The sequence below is a fragment of the Bos taurus genome, chromosome 2 (assembly GCF_002263795.3).
Source record: "Bos taurus isolate L1 Dominette 01449 registration number 42190680 breed Hereford chromosome 2, ARS-UCD2.0, whole genome shotgun sequence".
NCBI classification, from domain to species: domain Eukaryota; kingdom Metazoa; phylum Chordata; class Mammalia; order Artiodactyla; family Bovidae; genus Bos; species Bos taurus.
The window spans coordinates 51,895,325-51,912,697 of NC_037329.1; the positions used below are offsets into that span (position 1 = coordinate 51,895,325).

At 37.4% G+C, this 17,373-nt stretch overlaps 1 long non-coding RNA gene across 3 annotated transcripts in view; it reads right to left on the reverse strand.

The window, feature by feature from the left end:
• LOC132343016 (uncharacterized) overlaps nucleotides 1-17,373 on the reverse strand; it is a 372,811-nt gene that overhangs the window by 195,365 nt on the left and 160,073 nt on the right. Inside the window, exon 1 of one of the 3 annotated variants that reach the window (XR_009491653.1) lies at nucleotides 15,647-17,186. The exons of the other annotated variants lie outside the window; for them this stretch is intronic. This is a non-coding gene — a long non-coding RNA (uncharacterized lncRNA). Of the gene's footprint in view, nucleotides 1-15,646; nucleotides 17,187-17,373 lie in introns of those variants that run through there. 3 annotated transcript variants of the gene reach the window in all.

Consider the following 17,373-nt stretch of genomic DNA (forward strand, 5'->3'; position numbering starts at 1 on the left):
AAATTATATTTTTCATAAAATATTGGGTTAACAAAAATACTGTTACACTTCCTATAAAATAGCAGATAGTTTTCTTAACATCAGATTTGTGGGTGCTTTCAATCTCAATTCTATGTATGAATCTTCACAGAGTCCTAACAGTTTAGCAGTGCTAATAAGAGTTGAACAACTACACGAGGCTCATCAGGTCAAGCGCTTACTCCCCTTAATGCAGCCTTAAACAAAGTTATCATTATCATTTCCAGTAAGTTGACAAACCTGTGATTATTGGTATTGTAGACTACATGACTATTATTGTATGATTAAAAAATAAATTGTTCACATATTTTGCATTGTTATTAGAATTGAGCTACCAGTGAGAAGTAGAAATTATTTATTTAATATTTAATGTGTCAAAAACAAAACATTCTCTATAGGTGCCTTCTTAGTAACACTGGCTTCCCTGGTGGCTCAGCTGGTAAAGAAACCACCTGCTATGCAAGAGACCTGGGTTCGATTCCTGGGCGGGGAACATCTCCTGGAGAAGGGAAAGGCTACCCACTCAGTATTCTGGCCTGGAGAATTCCACGGACTGTATAGTCTGTGTGGTTGCAAAGAGTCAGACACAACTGAGTGACTTTCATTTTCACTTTCTTAGTAATACCAGGTGTGAAACCATTGTTACACACATATCTTTCCATTTTTCAACCCCTAGTAGCATGTACTGCTCTAACAAAACACAATATTTAATCTTTCTTTATCCAGAAGTAGAGATGCTAATAAGAAATGATAATGTATCAATAAAATAAAGTAAAATGAGGGAAAGAGAGAGAGAGACTACATTATCATAGACCATAGCCTGAATCCTACTAAGATAAACTATAAATACATGGGTGAATGGGGAAAAGTACAAGAAAAATTAGGAAGGAGAATAGCTTATAGAGAACACTATGAAGACAAGATTTCTGACAATTTTGTACAGACATGATATAAAGAGATGACAAAATCTACCAAAGTTATTCTATCACAAGAACACAAAAGTTACTTTTTCTCTTAGGTGAGAAAGATGAGGAAGACACTGCTTTTATACAAGAACTTTTCTTATAATCTAAGTTATTAAATGTACTAAAAGTATTTATCCCTTAAAATTAAAACAGTAATGACTAAACAAAATGGATTTTTTTCTATACAACTATAGATCTGTTTGTTTGTCTTTTGTATGAAAATAAGCTGTTATGAAAAAGCTTTTCTCCACCTTGGTCTTGACTGCCCAGAGTTTATGCCTTCTACACATAGAAAGCTAAAGGTGGCCGAAGATGGCAAAGTAGTCTGCCTCACAAATAATATTAATCACACACAAAACACTAAGTTCACATTCTTAGGTCTAGTTCTTTTCCGTAGCACATGCATAACAAAGGCTTCTGTTAAATATATTCATGGATAATATCAGATTATTCCCTTTTTTTTCTCAAGACAACTTGGGTCAGAAGACCTTAATAGACATGGTTCCAAAGAAGACATACAGATGGTCAATAGGCACATGAAAAGATGCTCAACATTGCTAAGTATTAGATAGATGCAAATTAAGACTACAATGAGGTGATATTTGGCAAAACTAATACAATTATGTAAAGTTTAAAAATAAAATAAAATTAAAAATAAATAAATAAATAAAAATCTACAAATAGCAAATGCTTGAGAAGATTTGGAGAAAAGGGAACATTACTACATTATTGGTGGGAATGTAAGTTGGTGCAGCCACTGTGGAAAATAGTATGGAGGTCCCTCAGAAAACTAAACATAGAACTACCATATGGACCAGCAACTGCATTCCTGGCATATAGCCAAACAAAACAATAATTCAAAAAGATGTCCACACCCCAAATTTCATAGCAGCACTATTCACAATAGCCAAGACATGGAAACCACTTAAATGTCAACAAATGAACGGATAAATAAGATGTGGTACATATAGAGTGGAGCACTACTTAGCCATAAAAAAGAATGAAATAATGTTATTTATAGCAACATAGATGCAACTAGAGATCATCATACTAAGCGAAGTGAGTCAGAAAGAGGAAGACAAATACCATATGATATCACTTATATGTGGAATCTAAAACATGACATCTATGAAACAGAAACACACATAGAGAATAGACTGATGACTGCCAAGGGGGAGGGGACTGGGGGAGTGATGGACTGGGAGATTGAGATTAGCAATTATAACCTATTATATACAGGCTGGATAAACAACAAAGTCTTACTATATAGCACAGAGGACTATATTTAATATCCTATAATGAAGTATATTGGAAAAGAATATTTTTTAAATGGAATATATATATATGTATAATGTATATATATATATATATATATATATATATGGTGTGTGTGTGTATGTAATACACAGAAGAACCGTACAAAAAAGATCTTCACGACCCAGATAATCACGATGGTGTGATCACTGACCTAGAGGCAGACGTCCTGGAATGTGAAGTTAAGTGGGCCTTAGAAAGCATCACTACGAACAAAGCTAGTGGAGGTGATGGAATTCCAGTTGAGCTATTTCAAATCCTGAAAGATGATGCTGTGAAAGTGCTGCACTCAATATGCCAGCAAATTTGGAAAACTCAGCAGTGGCCACAGGACTGGAAAAGGTCAGTTTTCATTCCAATCCCAAAGAAGGGCAATGCCAAAGAATGCTCAAACTACCGCACAATTGCACTCATCTCACATGCTAGTATAGTAATGCTCAAAATTCTCCAAGCCAGGCTTCAGCAATATGTGAACCGTGAACTTCCTGATGTTCAAGCTGGTTTTAGAAAAGGCAGAGGAACCAGAGATCAAATTGCCAATATCTGCTGGATCATGCAAAAAGCAAGAGAGTTCCAAAAAAATATCTATTTCTGCTTTATTGATTATGTCAAAGCCTTTGAATGTGTAGATCACAACAAGCTGTGGAAAATTCTGAAAGAGATGAGAATACCAGACCACCTGACCTGCCTCTTGAGAAATCTGTATGCAGGTCAGGAAGCAACAGTTAGAACTGGACATGGAACAATAGACTGGTTCCAAAAAGGAAAAGGTGTACGTCAAGGCTGTATATTGTTACCCTTCTTATTTAACTTATACGCAGAGTACATCATGAGAAACACTGGACTGGAAGAAGCACAAGCTGGAATCAAGATTGCTGGGAGAAATATCAATAACCTCAGATATGCAGGTGACACCACCCTTATGGCAGAAAGTGAAGAGGAACTCAAAAGCCTCTTGATGAAAGTGAAAGAGGAGAGTGAAAAAGTTGGCTTAAAGCTCAACATTCAGAAAACGAAGATCATGGCATCCGGTCCCATCACTTCATGGGAATAGATGGGGAAACAGTGGAAACAGTGTCAGACTTTATTTTGGGGGGCTCCAAAATCACTGCAGATGGTGACTGCAGCCATGAAATTAAAAGATGCTTACTCCTTGGAAGAAAAGTTATGACCAACCTAGACAGCATATTAAAAAGCAGAGATTACTTTGCCAACAAATGTCCATCTAGTCAAGACTGTGGTTTTTTCAGTGGTTGTGTATGGATGTGAGAGTTGGACTATAAAGAAAGCTGAGCACTGGGAGGGATTGGGGGCAGGAGGAGAAGGGGACGACAGAGGATGAGATGGCTGGATGGCATCACTGACTCGATGGACATGAATCTGAGTCAACTCCGGGAGTTGGTGATGGACAGGGAGGCCTGGTGGGCTGCAAATCATGGGGTCGCAAAGAATCAGACACAACTGAGCAACTGAACCGAACCGAACTGAACTGATACACATTTCTGATCAGTTATACATAGTCACCCACTTATTTCTTGTCCTTTAAAATATGACTTCTACTCTCACGACTCTGCTGAAGGTTGACAAATCAAACAGCTCTTTCTCCTTTCCATGTGCTTCAACCTGTTGGCAGCATTGAACTGTGCAAAAGCATGGACTTTGAGCTGAACAGACCTGAGCACAAACTGCTGCTCAGCTGCTTGCCAGCTGTGTAACCTTGGTCATTCTACCTTATCTCTCTGAACATCAGTTTCTTCCTTTGTACAATTAATGTAAGAATATATCTCTAACAGTCTGCCTGGGAAGACTAAATAATATTGTGTACATTCAGATCTGATCTATCATTGATACTCAATGTACATTCTTTTTGCTCTTCCTCTACACTGCTTCATTTTCCATTTTCCACGATGCTACAGTCTATGATAGGCCTCTTTTCTCATTGCTATATCCTTTGTCACTTCTCAAACTCCTCCATGACTCTTCTCCCATTAATATGGATTCTAAAGATCTATCCATATTCCTGATTGTTTCGTTGTTTACCTTTCTATACCTTATAACCCCATCCAGTGTTTGAACTATAATCTTTACCTTTGAATTGCCTTTTCCTTGTCTTCATATCTCTCTCCAGTCTCCCCATCTCATGATCTCCCACAGCAGGCTAGCCATCTACTGGCAGTTCATAAGCTCAAACATTGCATTCACCATGCAAAATATACCACTGTCTCCACTCTTACAATATGCTTTTCCTCTGGTGTTTCCCACTTTGGTAACGAGACCACTACTTATAGAGTCAAACAAGCCAAAAGTCTTGCTACCATCTCCTACAGCACAACTCTGACATCTTATTACCCCTAACTGAGCACTTGAAGTTGTTCCAATTGCCTACAATGAAATCTCTTTTGTTTTCCTTCAACAACCTCTTTTTCACCAACTCAGAACATCATTTTAGCTATTGCCTGGATGCTATTCACAATAACTTATTCTGTATTCACAGTACCTTAATTTGGTATTCAATACCAAATACCTGGTCCATATTATTTCAACTCATTTTCTACAACTCACATAGATTCATCTTATACTTTAACCAAATTGGGCTAGTCTTAGCACTTCATTAACAACTCTATTAAATATTCCTGCCTTCCTCTTTTTATTCCACACCTTCCCAAATCTCTATCCTCCAATTCCTACATTTTCAAATCCTAGATGTCCTACCAGGACCAGTATCAGTGACCTATCTCCATGAAGACTTCCCTGAGTTCCACAGTTCTAAACTATCTTTCCCTCTTGTAAGTGATCACGATAGTTTAGCAGTTTCTCTCCTACAGTACTTACTGTTGTCTTTCAAAAAATGGTTATTTGTGTTTTACAGCCTGCTAACTTGGGCATCCTTCCCCCTTCCCAAAACTTTTTGGACTTTCCCTATCACTTACCTCCTTGAAAACCTGAGTAACAACTTAAAGTGGCCTTAAAATATCCAGACAACCAAAAATATTAAATAAGCAATCTTAAATGTATACCCATTTAAAATTAAGTGTATATAAAATCAATTCAATGAACTTTCTAGGAGATAGTTGAACATCTCCAATAAAGAAAGTTACTTTTACACAGTCAAAGCTTTGTAAAGTACAGTTCCAGGATCTCACTTGTGTTCTGAGTGGTAAGGATTGCTGGAAATCAGACCACCAGATAAGTGAAGTGTTACTGTACAACCAAAGGCTTCTTGCCAAGGATATATAATTAGCAGCAGAATCAACTGGCATTACTAAACCATATTTCGTTTTCTTTAATCTCCTTTCCCTCTCTTTTGTTTTCCTCCTCCCTGTTTGTGACTGATAGAGCCAGATGATCAATAATCTCTCTTTCACCAGCTCTGATCATCATCTTTGCTACTGCCTGGATGCTATTATTCACTTTAATACATTAATCCTTTGGTTGAAATTCTTAAACCACAATTCTTTATTCAAGGGCCATCTTGGCATCCACGTGCTGATAGCAGCTTGTCTGATGTTTCAAAAAATTAAATCTGAATGAAGCCTCTCTCTCCCCTAAAAGAGCTGAACAGAAGAGAGAAAGAGTAAGATACAGAAAGATATCAGCTCATTGATGCGATCAAATACACAGTGAGAAAAATAAATCTTTTTACATAAGAGAACAGGAAAATTTTACCTTGTGATTACTACTGGATGTCAACATGGCATTTAATGACAAAGTGCTGAGAAATAGTGTGGCGTTTTATTGAATCTCATTATTATCACAATGGGAAATAGAACACACACTGTACTGGCTCGCAGACCAACCTTTGTATGATCGCTGTAGCCTCTGGTAGAGCCCAGTGACTTTTATTCCTTTTCAGAAAGACATTAAAGTGACAGTGTGGCAGGCCATTTTTTCCACCACACACACTAAAAGTAGTGTGCGTGCGGCAGAACCCTGCCAAAGCACGTCGCATTCATACAAAGATCCATACAGATCTTAATCATAAAATAATCCATTCTGTACTCTGTTTTTATGACATTTATATGAATCTGGCCACAGCCTCATCAAGCAGTTCACAGAGGAAAATTGTTCTATTTATGTGGTCGAGACAGGGTGGACTTGATTTTCAAGCAAAGAGAAAAAGAAATACTCAATTTTTTTTGTAGTCACAAATCTGGAACTCAATAGAACTATTTTACACCATTTTGTACTATATTTGTAACAGAGGATCAGAAGAGATGATATCCTCTTTCTCTGCCCCCTTTCAGTAGTAAAGTCATTCACTGATATTTCTGAAGCTGAGAGACTGAGTGAAGACACCTGGAAATAGTTTTCTCTTTCTTTTCTAGTTAACTGCAAAAGGCAAAGAAATGGATGTGTGGGTAAAAGTAGAAAGGAAACTTTCCAATGTGGATCTGCTTTAATTTACTCTTGCCCCTGCACGGTAAGAACTAATAATTTTTCAATTAATTTCCTTAATGTTTGCTCCTTTCACTCCTTCTGGTATGTCAATGCACACACACCACAGAAAAGGGAATGACTTCTGAACATTTTTTCAGACTCATCTGCCCTTTCTTTTAGGTTTGTGATGATGATGCAAATCAGTCTATGTGCTTCTTAGTGTAATTGTTTTCTGGACTTTATTAAGACATATAGAAATAGAAACAACTGTTTTATAACATCTTTCAGAAAGCTAATTTTCTGGGTAATCTACATGAACAAGTAATTTGTAAAGAAGTAAAAATATCTTGTTGGTGTGCTGACTTAATTATGTTCCATCCATTCTTAACAACCTTCAGTCATTTATAGGAGTTCTGGCTTCACTAAGAGTGTCCCCATATAACTACTCTTTTGTTATCATCACACATAGCTCTTAGATGTTGCACTCATTTTCTCCAAGTCAGAATCTAGACTCTAAATCCTACATTTATGAGAGAGATCTGAGTTCAAGTTTTCTGGCTTCTTTTAAAGATACTGTTACTTATTTAAGTGTGGAATAATTGTATAAAAGTCCTAGATCATATATAAAATCAGACACCACATGACTCCAGGCCCCTAAATGTGAATATTTTTATATAATTTCATCAGAAGATAAACCTTTTTCCCCTTCAAATAATACAGAACACGCCTCCTTTCTTTTAGAACAAAGGGGAAAAAAAGAGGAAGTGCCAATAAGTGTAAGACTGTTATAAGAAACTGAATTAATGTGAATAATTATGTAATGATTGCTCCTAATTAAATAAGGATAATGCTCAGGGTGTCCTTTTTTTTTTTTTTTTTTCCTTCAGAAACCACTGGTATTTGGGAATATTCTGTACACTGCTTTCTTTCTCTAGAAACCCCTCCCCCAAATAAATGACAGCATAAATAGACACATAAACTCCATATGAATCATTAGTGTGTGAGATACTGTTACCCTGGGGCTGCTGTAACTCACATATATTCCCTTCTTTCTATTTCAAATCTTTAAAATATTTTCTTTTCAAATACTTATAAAAGCACGTATGGTTGAAATAAAAATAAAGCACATACAGATGATACTTTCAAACACAGCACTCTCATATTAGAAAGAAAATAGGCATGTTCTGTTTCTCTGGGTCCAATGTATGTCCAGGGAAAGTAAAATCTTAAAAGTAGAGAAGATCAAGACTAGATTGTAGACTTTAAAATGTTACAACTGTCATTTTGAGAAGAACTGGCATCTTTTATGCAGTCCACCTACCTAATGTTAAAATTTATGAAAGAATGTGCATTCCATTGTGAAAAGTGTTTAATGGGTAAAAGTGTGTGTGCTTCACCAGCAATCACTGTGTGAAGAAGAGAAACTTAGATAAATTTGAACCATTGTAAAATATGTTTGCTAAAAAAGCTTTTTATTTAAAAAAAAAGTAGAATAGTTTGTCCTGAGACCATCTATTTATTAGAATCAGTGTCATCTTAGGGACCCATAACAGTGAAAATAATCTTCAGGAAACAATGCCATATAATTCTGAAAATCCATACCTTAAAATCTCTCTTCTAAAGATAAGGCCTCCTAGGAAGCATATGTGATCTCTCCCTCCCTGAGGCTTTTCCAGACTTTTAGGATGCTAGCTTTTTGTGAGTTAAGACAAATACTAATGACAACGTTGGGAGAGTTCAGCATGAAGCAAGGAAGTTGACCACGTACCTGTTTTGTTTTGTTCAGTTTGTTTGTTTATCTCAGAACAATAAGAAAATTCTACAGGACTCCTTGAAAACAGTGAAAATCTCCTTAATGATTTTTATGGTCCTGCAGATATATTTCTCACTAAACTACACTTTTTTGACAACACTGGGATTTAAAAGAGTAACATATTTATTTCTACTTTGCAAATAAGTTCATCTACATCATTTTTCTAGATATAGAGAACAAATGTATAGATACAAAGTAGGGGAAGGAGGGTATGGGATTGATGGAGAGACCGGAATTGGCATATGTTCAGTTCAGTTCAGTCACTCAGTTGTATCCAACTCTTTGTAACCCCATGGACTGCAGCACACCAGGCCTCCCTGTCCATCACCAACTACCAGACTTGACTAAAACTCATGTCCATTGAGTCGGTGATGCCATCCAACAATCTCATCCTTTGTCATCCCCTTCTCCTCCTGCCTTCAATCTTTCCCAGCTTCAGAGTTTTTTCCATTGAGTCAGTTCTTCACATCAGGTGGCCAAAGTATTGGAGTTTCAGCTTCAGCATAAGTCCTTCCAACAAATATTCAGGACTGATTTCCTTTAGGAAGGACTGGTTGGATCTCCTTGCAGTCCAAGGGACTCTCGGGAGTCTTCTCCAATGCCACAGTTCAAAAGCATCAATTCTTCAGCGCTCAGCTTTCTTTATAGTCCAACACTCACATCCATACCTGACCACTGGAAAAACCATAGCTTTGACTAGACAGACTTTTGTTGGCAAGGTAACGTCTCTGCTTTTTAATAAGCTGTCTAGGTTGGTCATAACTTTTCTTTCAAGGAACAAGCATCTTTTAATTTCAGGCTGCAGCCACAATCTGCAGTGATTTTGGAGCCCCCCAAAAATAAAGTCTGTCACTATTTCCACTGTTTCCCCATCTATTTGCCATGAAGTGATGGGACCAGATGCCATGATATTAGTTTTCTGAATGTTGAGTTTTAAGCCAGCTTTTTCACTCTCCTCTTTCACTTTCATCAAGAGGCTCTTTAGTTCTTCTTTGCTTTCTGCCATAAGGATGGTGTCACCTGCATATCTGAGGTTATTGATATTCCTCCTGGCAATCTTGACTCCAGCTTGTGCTTCATCCAGTCCAGCATTTCTCATGTATATAAACTAGACAACTGAGGAGATCCAACTGTAAAGCACAGGGAACTCTATTCGATGCTTTGTGGTGATCTAAATGGGAAGGAAATCCAAAAGATAGGGACTGTATATGTGTGTGTGTGTGTGTGTGTTAATTGCTCAGTCATGTCAGACTCCTTGTGACCCCTTGGACTGTAGCTGTCAGGCTTCTCTGCCCATAGAATTATACAGAAAAGAATACTGGATGGGAATTCTTAGGTTGGCCATTCCCTTCTCCAAGGTATCTTCCTGACCCAGGAATCAAATCCAGGTCTCCTATATTGTAAGCAGATTCTTCACTGGCTGAGCGACCAGGGAAACCTTACATATACATATATATGTGTATGTGTGTGTGTGGCTGATTCACTTTGCTGTACAGAAGAAACTAACACAACATTGTAAAGCAACTATATTCCAATTAAAAATTTAAAAATGAAATAAAAGAGTGACATATTTTCCATATGAAGAATTACACATCAATTACACCTTGACCACTGTACTAAGTTGGTCATAATGAAGACAAAATGGGGCAAAGTAGATTTAACATTCAAAGAAGAGCCTCAAGATTGCCTTTACAAGCCAGGTCCTTGCACTGAACACAGCTTCAAAATGTGTATCAGGAAGCATTTTGTCTGGAATAAGAGAGAAATTGCACAATGGAGGCACATTATAATGTACATTGAAATAATGGTATCACAACTACACATAACTTGACCAAAAATATAAATGAATAAATGAAGAAAGATTTATTTATGTATCAAGGCAATCCTGCCAGCTGTTTCTACAGAATGAGCATGAAATAAGAGACATGAGGCCTCTCTTCCTTTAGCCAATCTCAGTTCTCATGTGTCTTTCATATATTAAACAACTTCCAGCTCTGAGGGTGACTCAGAAAACCATTATTTTCTAAAATACGGACCTTAAATGCTAGCCATTTATTTATTTATATTCAAACAAAAAAAAGTTATATATTCCATTACTGGAGAAAAATCTTGCTGTTTTGGACATACTGAGGAAATAGAATCCATTGGTCTCCAATACGGCAGCTTCCTAAGAAAGAATTCTTAAGGTAATTTTGTCTAACACAATCTTCTCCTTGTATTCTCACTTTAGAAGCTAGTTCATAGCTCCATAAGATAAGACTCTATACATCTTTTCTTTTACACAAACATATAGCACTATTGATAAAACTGATTCCTGGTACCCATAAAAAGAAATCATTTGGCAAAACAAAAGAATTCATTGAATATTTAGAGTATGCCAAGCTAGACGCTAAGGGCAATAAAAGAAAACATGCTACATGATATAAATTATCAAGTAATTAAAATATCATGCATGAAAATTACAGTGACCACACCAAAGATTCTTAGCATGTAACAATCACAAATCTTTTCATTTTGTGAATTAAATTATATTGAAGGGAAGATGTTATGAGTATGACATGAAATAATCCAAGAAAACTTTTGTCAGTAGTACTTGAGATGAATATTGAAAGAGGAAGTATGAATTAAAGTGAAAGAAGTTTGATTTCCTAAGGCTACTAGTACACAGTCATATGAGTAGTAATGAGATCAAAATGGGTAATACTAGTTTAGAAAGATTTTCTAGCACTCAAAGAAAGATGGGGGGGAGGCAAGGTAACAGACTCAAAGAGAACAAATTTGTTGCTCATTATGTTTGGGGATTGAAACAGGAAATTTGAAAATGACATTTGAATATTGTCTGGATTTCAGAAAAATCACTGGTTTAACATATTGCAAAGATCACAAATGGTTCTTGAATTTTTAACCAGTGAACTGTAGATGAATCCAGGCTACACACAAGAAAGGGATTTTTTTTTAATTTTTTATTGGAGGATAATTGCTTTATCCTATTATGGATATTAGGATATCCTGCATCCTAATATTATGTTAGTACCATACATCAACAAGAATCAGCCATAGGTATCCATATGTTCCCTCCCTCTTGAATGTCCCTCCCACCTCCAACCCCATCCCACTCCTCTAGGTTGTCACAGAGTACTGGGTTGAGCTCCCTGTGTCACAGGTCAAACTCCCACTGGCTATCTATTTTACACATGTATATGGAATCTCCCGGCAATCTTGATTCCAGCTTGTGCTTCTTCCAGCCCAGCGTCTCTCATGATGTACTCTGCATATAAGTTAAATGAGCAGGGTGACAATATACAGCCTTGACATACTCCTTTTCCTATTTGGAACCAGGGAGGCCTGGCGTGATGCGATTCATGGGGTCGCAAAGAGTTGGACACGACTGAGCGACTGAACTGAACTAATACGGAATCTAGAAAGATGGTACTGACCAACTTGTTTGCAGGGCAGCAAGGAAGACACAGACTTAGAGAACAGACTGTGGACCCAGTGGGAGAATGAGAGGATGGGAGGAATTGAGAGAGTAGCATGGAAGGGAATTTTTGAACATAGTTTAAAAACAACAATTCACCATGGAAGTATTGAAGCAGATCAAGATCTGCTTTTGCATTTATATATACTATGAAAATCTTTTAAAAAGTCAAAGATGCAAAAAGAATATCCAAGCACAATCACTAATTTCTGTTACAACTGAAGGAAGCTCAAGAATGAACAACACACACATACCACACAATAGCATGATGAGACTTTTTCATCTTGACAAATGGTTTGAATCAACAAAAATTATAACCAAGCCAAGGATTTACATAAGAATAAGTATGGTTCTGGCACAACAGGCAACACTTCTTTCAATCATTTTTTTTTTTTTTTACAAACACACTTAGGTTCCTTCTTCATATACAAAGACATGCACTCAGTTTAACATTGTTACATATGTAGGCTAGTCCAAGCTCTGTGATTGTAGATGTGTGAAACCTGGAAGACAGAAAAATTCACTAACATAAGTCATCTTCAAAAGAACAGCAGAAGAAACTCTACAAATACCAATTGAACAAACTCTGGCGGTTGTGAAATCATATCCAGGAAAGCAACAGGCTGTTAGTTAAGTTTTGGCAAGTAGAAGTGAGGTATCTGTTTTGATCAAAGCTTCCGTGATACCTGAGAAACAAACTGACAGACTTACAAACAAAAGACTCTACAAGCAGCAACAAAACACCGAGGTCTAAGGAAGCACACAGTCATTCAAGGATTGATTGCTGAAGCCTACGGTTGCCGAATCTCTCTTTCTGGGATTAATGCCCATAAAGATAGCAACACCGTCATCAGTGTCATCTTCAAACAAAAGACCACAATATAGAGAGAACAATATTAATTATTGTCAAAATCACTTGTGCACTCAGCGATTTCAATAGGAACAATCAGTTTAAGTGGCAGTGGCAAATGCTCGACATAAAACACGCTTGCTGCAATCCAAACTGGATTTAAAGAGAGGTGAGCGACCGCTTTAGTTGTTTAATCTGGTTATATTTGAACTAAAGTAGTTCACATTTTTAGAATGAACGAATCAAAGGCGTAATTGTTTTTGTCATCTGCACAGCAATTTTACTCCTGAATGCATTGTTTTAGGCAGGAATTAATAAAAATTGCATGCGCTTCAGGTGCTGGGTAGATCACCCTTTTCCACACAGCCCAGCCTGGAGCTGTGAATGCTCCTTTTCTTATTATCAGTTAATAATTCTCTCTCATTGAGGCAAATTAGGAACTTGACTGTGTTAGAGAGTCCAGAACACTGCTAGAGGCAAGGGGCTAAATGGCAGAAATTCCTCTCTGAGCAAGACGCATGAAGCACGACATTGTGTCCACCACAAAAGCCGCTCTGTATTTTTGATCCTTTCTAATTTAATTAGCCCAAGAGGTAGCGCATTAATTTGCCAAGAATTCTTCTGATGCGAAAGCTGCCCTTATTGCAGTGAAGGGAAAAAATAACCTGCGTGCTACAGTGGCATGCTAGTAATGAAAGGGGGTTATTTTTGTGTTACAAATGGCATTGCAGGGTTACAAGAGACCTTTAAACCTTTTTATCTCTGGTTAGGTCATATGTAACATAGTGCAACACAAAGCGCTAATTAACCAATTCTGGTCCAGACATCTTTTAGAACACTTAAAAGAGTTACACAGTTAGGACCCAGATCAAACTCATGGCTTTGTTTGCTTTTAAAAACTGAAAGCATCTTCTAATGTATATATTAAAAAAAGAACAGAAAAGTCATCAATCGGCAGTTCAGTTGTTCTACAGACTCAGTGCTCTTAGATATTTATTCTTGTCTTTGTTTTCTTTCTGTTGAATGATATTCTTTATGTGGGCAAGCTGGAGCCTTGAAGTCCCTTAGAAGGTCTCTTGGCTCTTTATGCTGTATTTGTTTGGTAAATCGTCTCCATGTTAATCTTCATCAAATACTTGGAGTCGGTTTTGAGAAACTTTGATCAGATCTCCCACCACAGCACTTCTTCATCGCCATGTGCTTCTGATGTGTGCTCATGCACTGGAAGGGGTCATTTACTCATTAAAGAACAAGAAGCATGCATCCTACCTTGATAAGTCCTCCCCAATACTTTGAACTGTTAATTAAGCCTATGTAATCACATCTCCTGTTTGCAGAACTATTTCTTTCTAGAAATTATAGGTTCCCACTTAGAGACTTTCAACACCCCTGTCGCTTTCCCTCACCACTTTTCATTCTGCTGCCTGAATGTGGCTGGGTAAAGACACACACTTCCAGAAACCAATTCAAGAAAACCTGAGAAGTATTACATTTAATTCACCCATCCCCTTAATGAAAACCAGTGGAAGACAATAGCTTTCAAGTAAGGCACTGATATTTCCCTCCCTCCCTGCTTCTGGCTAAAAATCAGTGAATTAAGGAGTGGTGGCATTTAGAGTGTTTGGAGATGCATTATGGATATCCAGAGGCATCGCAAGTAGCCTGTTTAGGGCTCAGTGTAAGATTTAGTAGCCAAACTGAGAAGAAGAAATTAGCTTTGTCAAGAGGTAGGACTGGATGGATCCAGGCTAAAGGGAGTGGGCTGGGGTGAGAGGGCAGAGAGCAGAGAAGAGAGAAAAGCATCTGGAGAGAAGAGAGAGATCTTTTAAAAAAAAAACAACTTGTGAACAAGAGAGAGGTTTAAAATGAGGGGGAAAAAAAACAGCAATTGGATGTTAATTTCAAGGAAAGAAGAGGAACTGGAGGGAGAATTGAATTAGGAGAATCTCTTAATTTAACAGTGCTTCCTCATGGACAATTGCACAAAATAAGTCTCTTAAAATAGAGCTTGTCCTTTCAAAACATATTTATTTTTTAAAGGTAACATGCTCCCAGATACTTTTGTTCCAAACTAGAAATACTTTTGATTGATTTATAATATAGAAGTAAAATTTTAAAAACTTTCTGTTATTAATTAATTTTTGTCCTGAACTAAAAGCCTTTTATATTTTATGTATGCTTTTTAAAACTCAGCAGCTAAATAGTAAAATAACAGTTTTCTTACACAAATTAAAAAGTTCATATATAATGCCATTAATATCACATATAAACAAGATAACTCAGCTGCGAATGTGCTTTTATAGATATATGTTAAACTGGTCTGAATTTCTCCAGGTTGTCCAAAAGATTTGAAAGAGTAAAAAGATTTTTTAATACACAGTAAATACTTCTGAAATAGTGAATTAAAATGAAAAACAGATGACATATTTATTCAGCTTTTGGCTTCTGTAACATCAAACAGCACATTTTCTTCAAATGGTTTCATCAGTGGACCAGTAACCTCTTAAGTTGATTGACTCAAGCATGTCACTTATTTGATGATTGAAGGTTTATAAAATAGTCCCTAGTTATTTTCATCTGTCAACGTGTTATATATCTCTCACAATAGATTAAAAGGTAGCATTCATTCCCATGCTTTCTCTACAAATAATTTTAAGTTTTCAAATAAAATGAAGATACAATATATGAATGCAGTATTTAATTTCCATTAAAGAAATATCTTAAAATTTATATTTAATTAATTTTATTAAGTGTTTCTTCTTTTAAAGATTGATAAAGTCAATACAAACTGCTCACAAAGGAAAAAAAAAACAAAACATTGAGCAACTTACCCGAATTGTACACACAAACTTATTCAAAGTCATAGGTGGTGTTCTTTAGTTGCTTAGCCATGTCTGACTCTTCTACAACCCCATGGACTATAGCCCACCAGGCTCCTCTGCCTATGGGATTTCCCAGGCAAGAATACTGGAGTGGGCTGCCATTTCCTTCTCTAGGGGATCTTCCCGACCCAGGGATCAAACTTGCATCTCCTGCTTTGCAGGCAAATTTTTGTACCACTGAGCCACCCAGGAAATTTGAGAAAGAAAAAAATGAAAATTATTATTTTGAGGCAATATTTAATAAATGATAAGAAATTACTTTCAATGACTTGATAAAATAAAAACGGGCTCTTCCCTCAGGAATTTCAGATACCTTTACTATCTCAGAAAATACACAGCAGAGCAGAAACAACTTACTTGCGCCTGCCTTCAAGACGAAGCCAGGACCCTCAGATCTCAATCTATTGCATGAAGCCCACAGCAGGATAAGTCTGAGAATGCATTCCTTAATATTTTCCATGTCCCTGGAAATAGGTTGATATTTAAACACTCTCAACTGGGGCAAGTTGAAGAGGAGCTAAAAGTTCAAAATCTTTCCTGGAGAAAAAGGAAAAGTGAAAGACCAAAAGCAGGAGACAGATTTCCCCCCTCAGACACAAAAAGAATGAAAAGGGATTTTTAGTTCTCCACACGTTGACCATTTAGTGGGGGCCTAGGATAAATGCCCTGATGTGCTGTATTTGGCAGGGTCACAGTCCAAGCAGATGACACACTCAAGCCTGGGGACCAAAAATGTTAATAAGAGGACCCTTGGGGCTCAGCTGGTAAAAAAAATCCACCCGCAGTGTGGGAGACCTGGGTTTGATCCCTGGGTTGGAAGATGCCCTGGAGAAGGAAAAGGCTACCCACTCCAGTATTCTGGCCTGGAGAATTCCATGGACTGTATAGTCCATGGGGTTGCACAGAGTTGGACACTACTCTTTGCACCAGGGCCAGCAACAGTGGTGAGATGGTACACCCAGAGGCCTGAAAAGGCAAGAGGAAGGATGGTTACTACAGCCCAGAGATGGTGAGTGCAAAGCACCCCTCCCTGGAGAGGGGCTTTGCTGGAGGGCCAAAGCCAACTGCAGCCACTCACCAGAGAGAAATTTGGGGGAACGAATAAATTGACCCAACACTCCTCCCACCCACTGCTCCACTGTTGTCAGTCTTTGATAGAAACTAGTCAGAAGACAGCTTTTGTGACCAGCCACCCTGAGAGAGGGTGGCCTGGAAGGGCAGTCAAAAAGCAAACAGCACAGGTGACTTTTAATAACTTAATTGTGGAGAGGAAACATTTCTTAACATCGATGCAAAATGTTAATGATCTTATGGAAGGAAAACATGATGTCTTTTTCAGAAAGAACATTTGACAGTACTCGGAGATAAAAAAAATATATGTGTGTACACACCCACGCCCACCCACACACATACACTGAATTATTGTCAAAAGAAAAATAGAAGTCAACTTATAAAACTAAAAGATTTTTGAAAATATGAAGTTATGACAATAAAACATAAGAATGTAAAAACAGATAACTCTAAAACTCTGCCACCAGCCTCATGGGTCGGGGGGGGGGGGGTGGGAAGCACATTTTAAAATTTTTATTGTCATTTATCATTTATTGGGACTTCCCTGGTGGCTCAGAGGGTAAAGCATCTGCCTACAATGCGGGAGACCCAGGTTCAATCCCTGG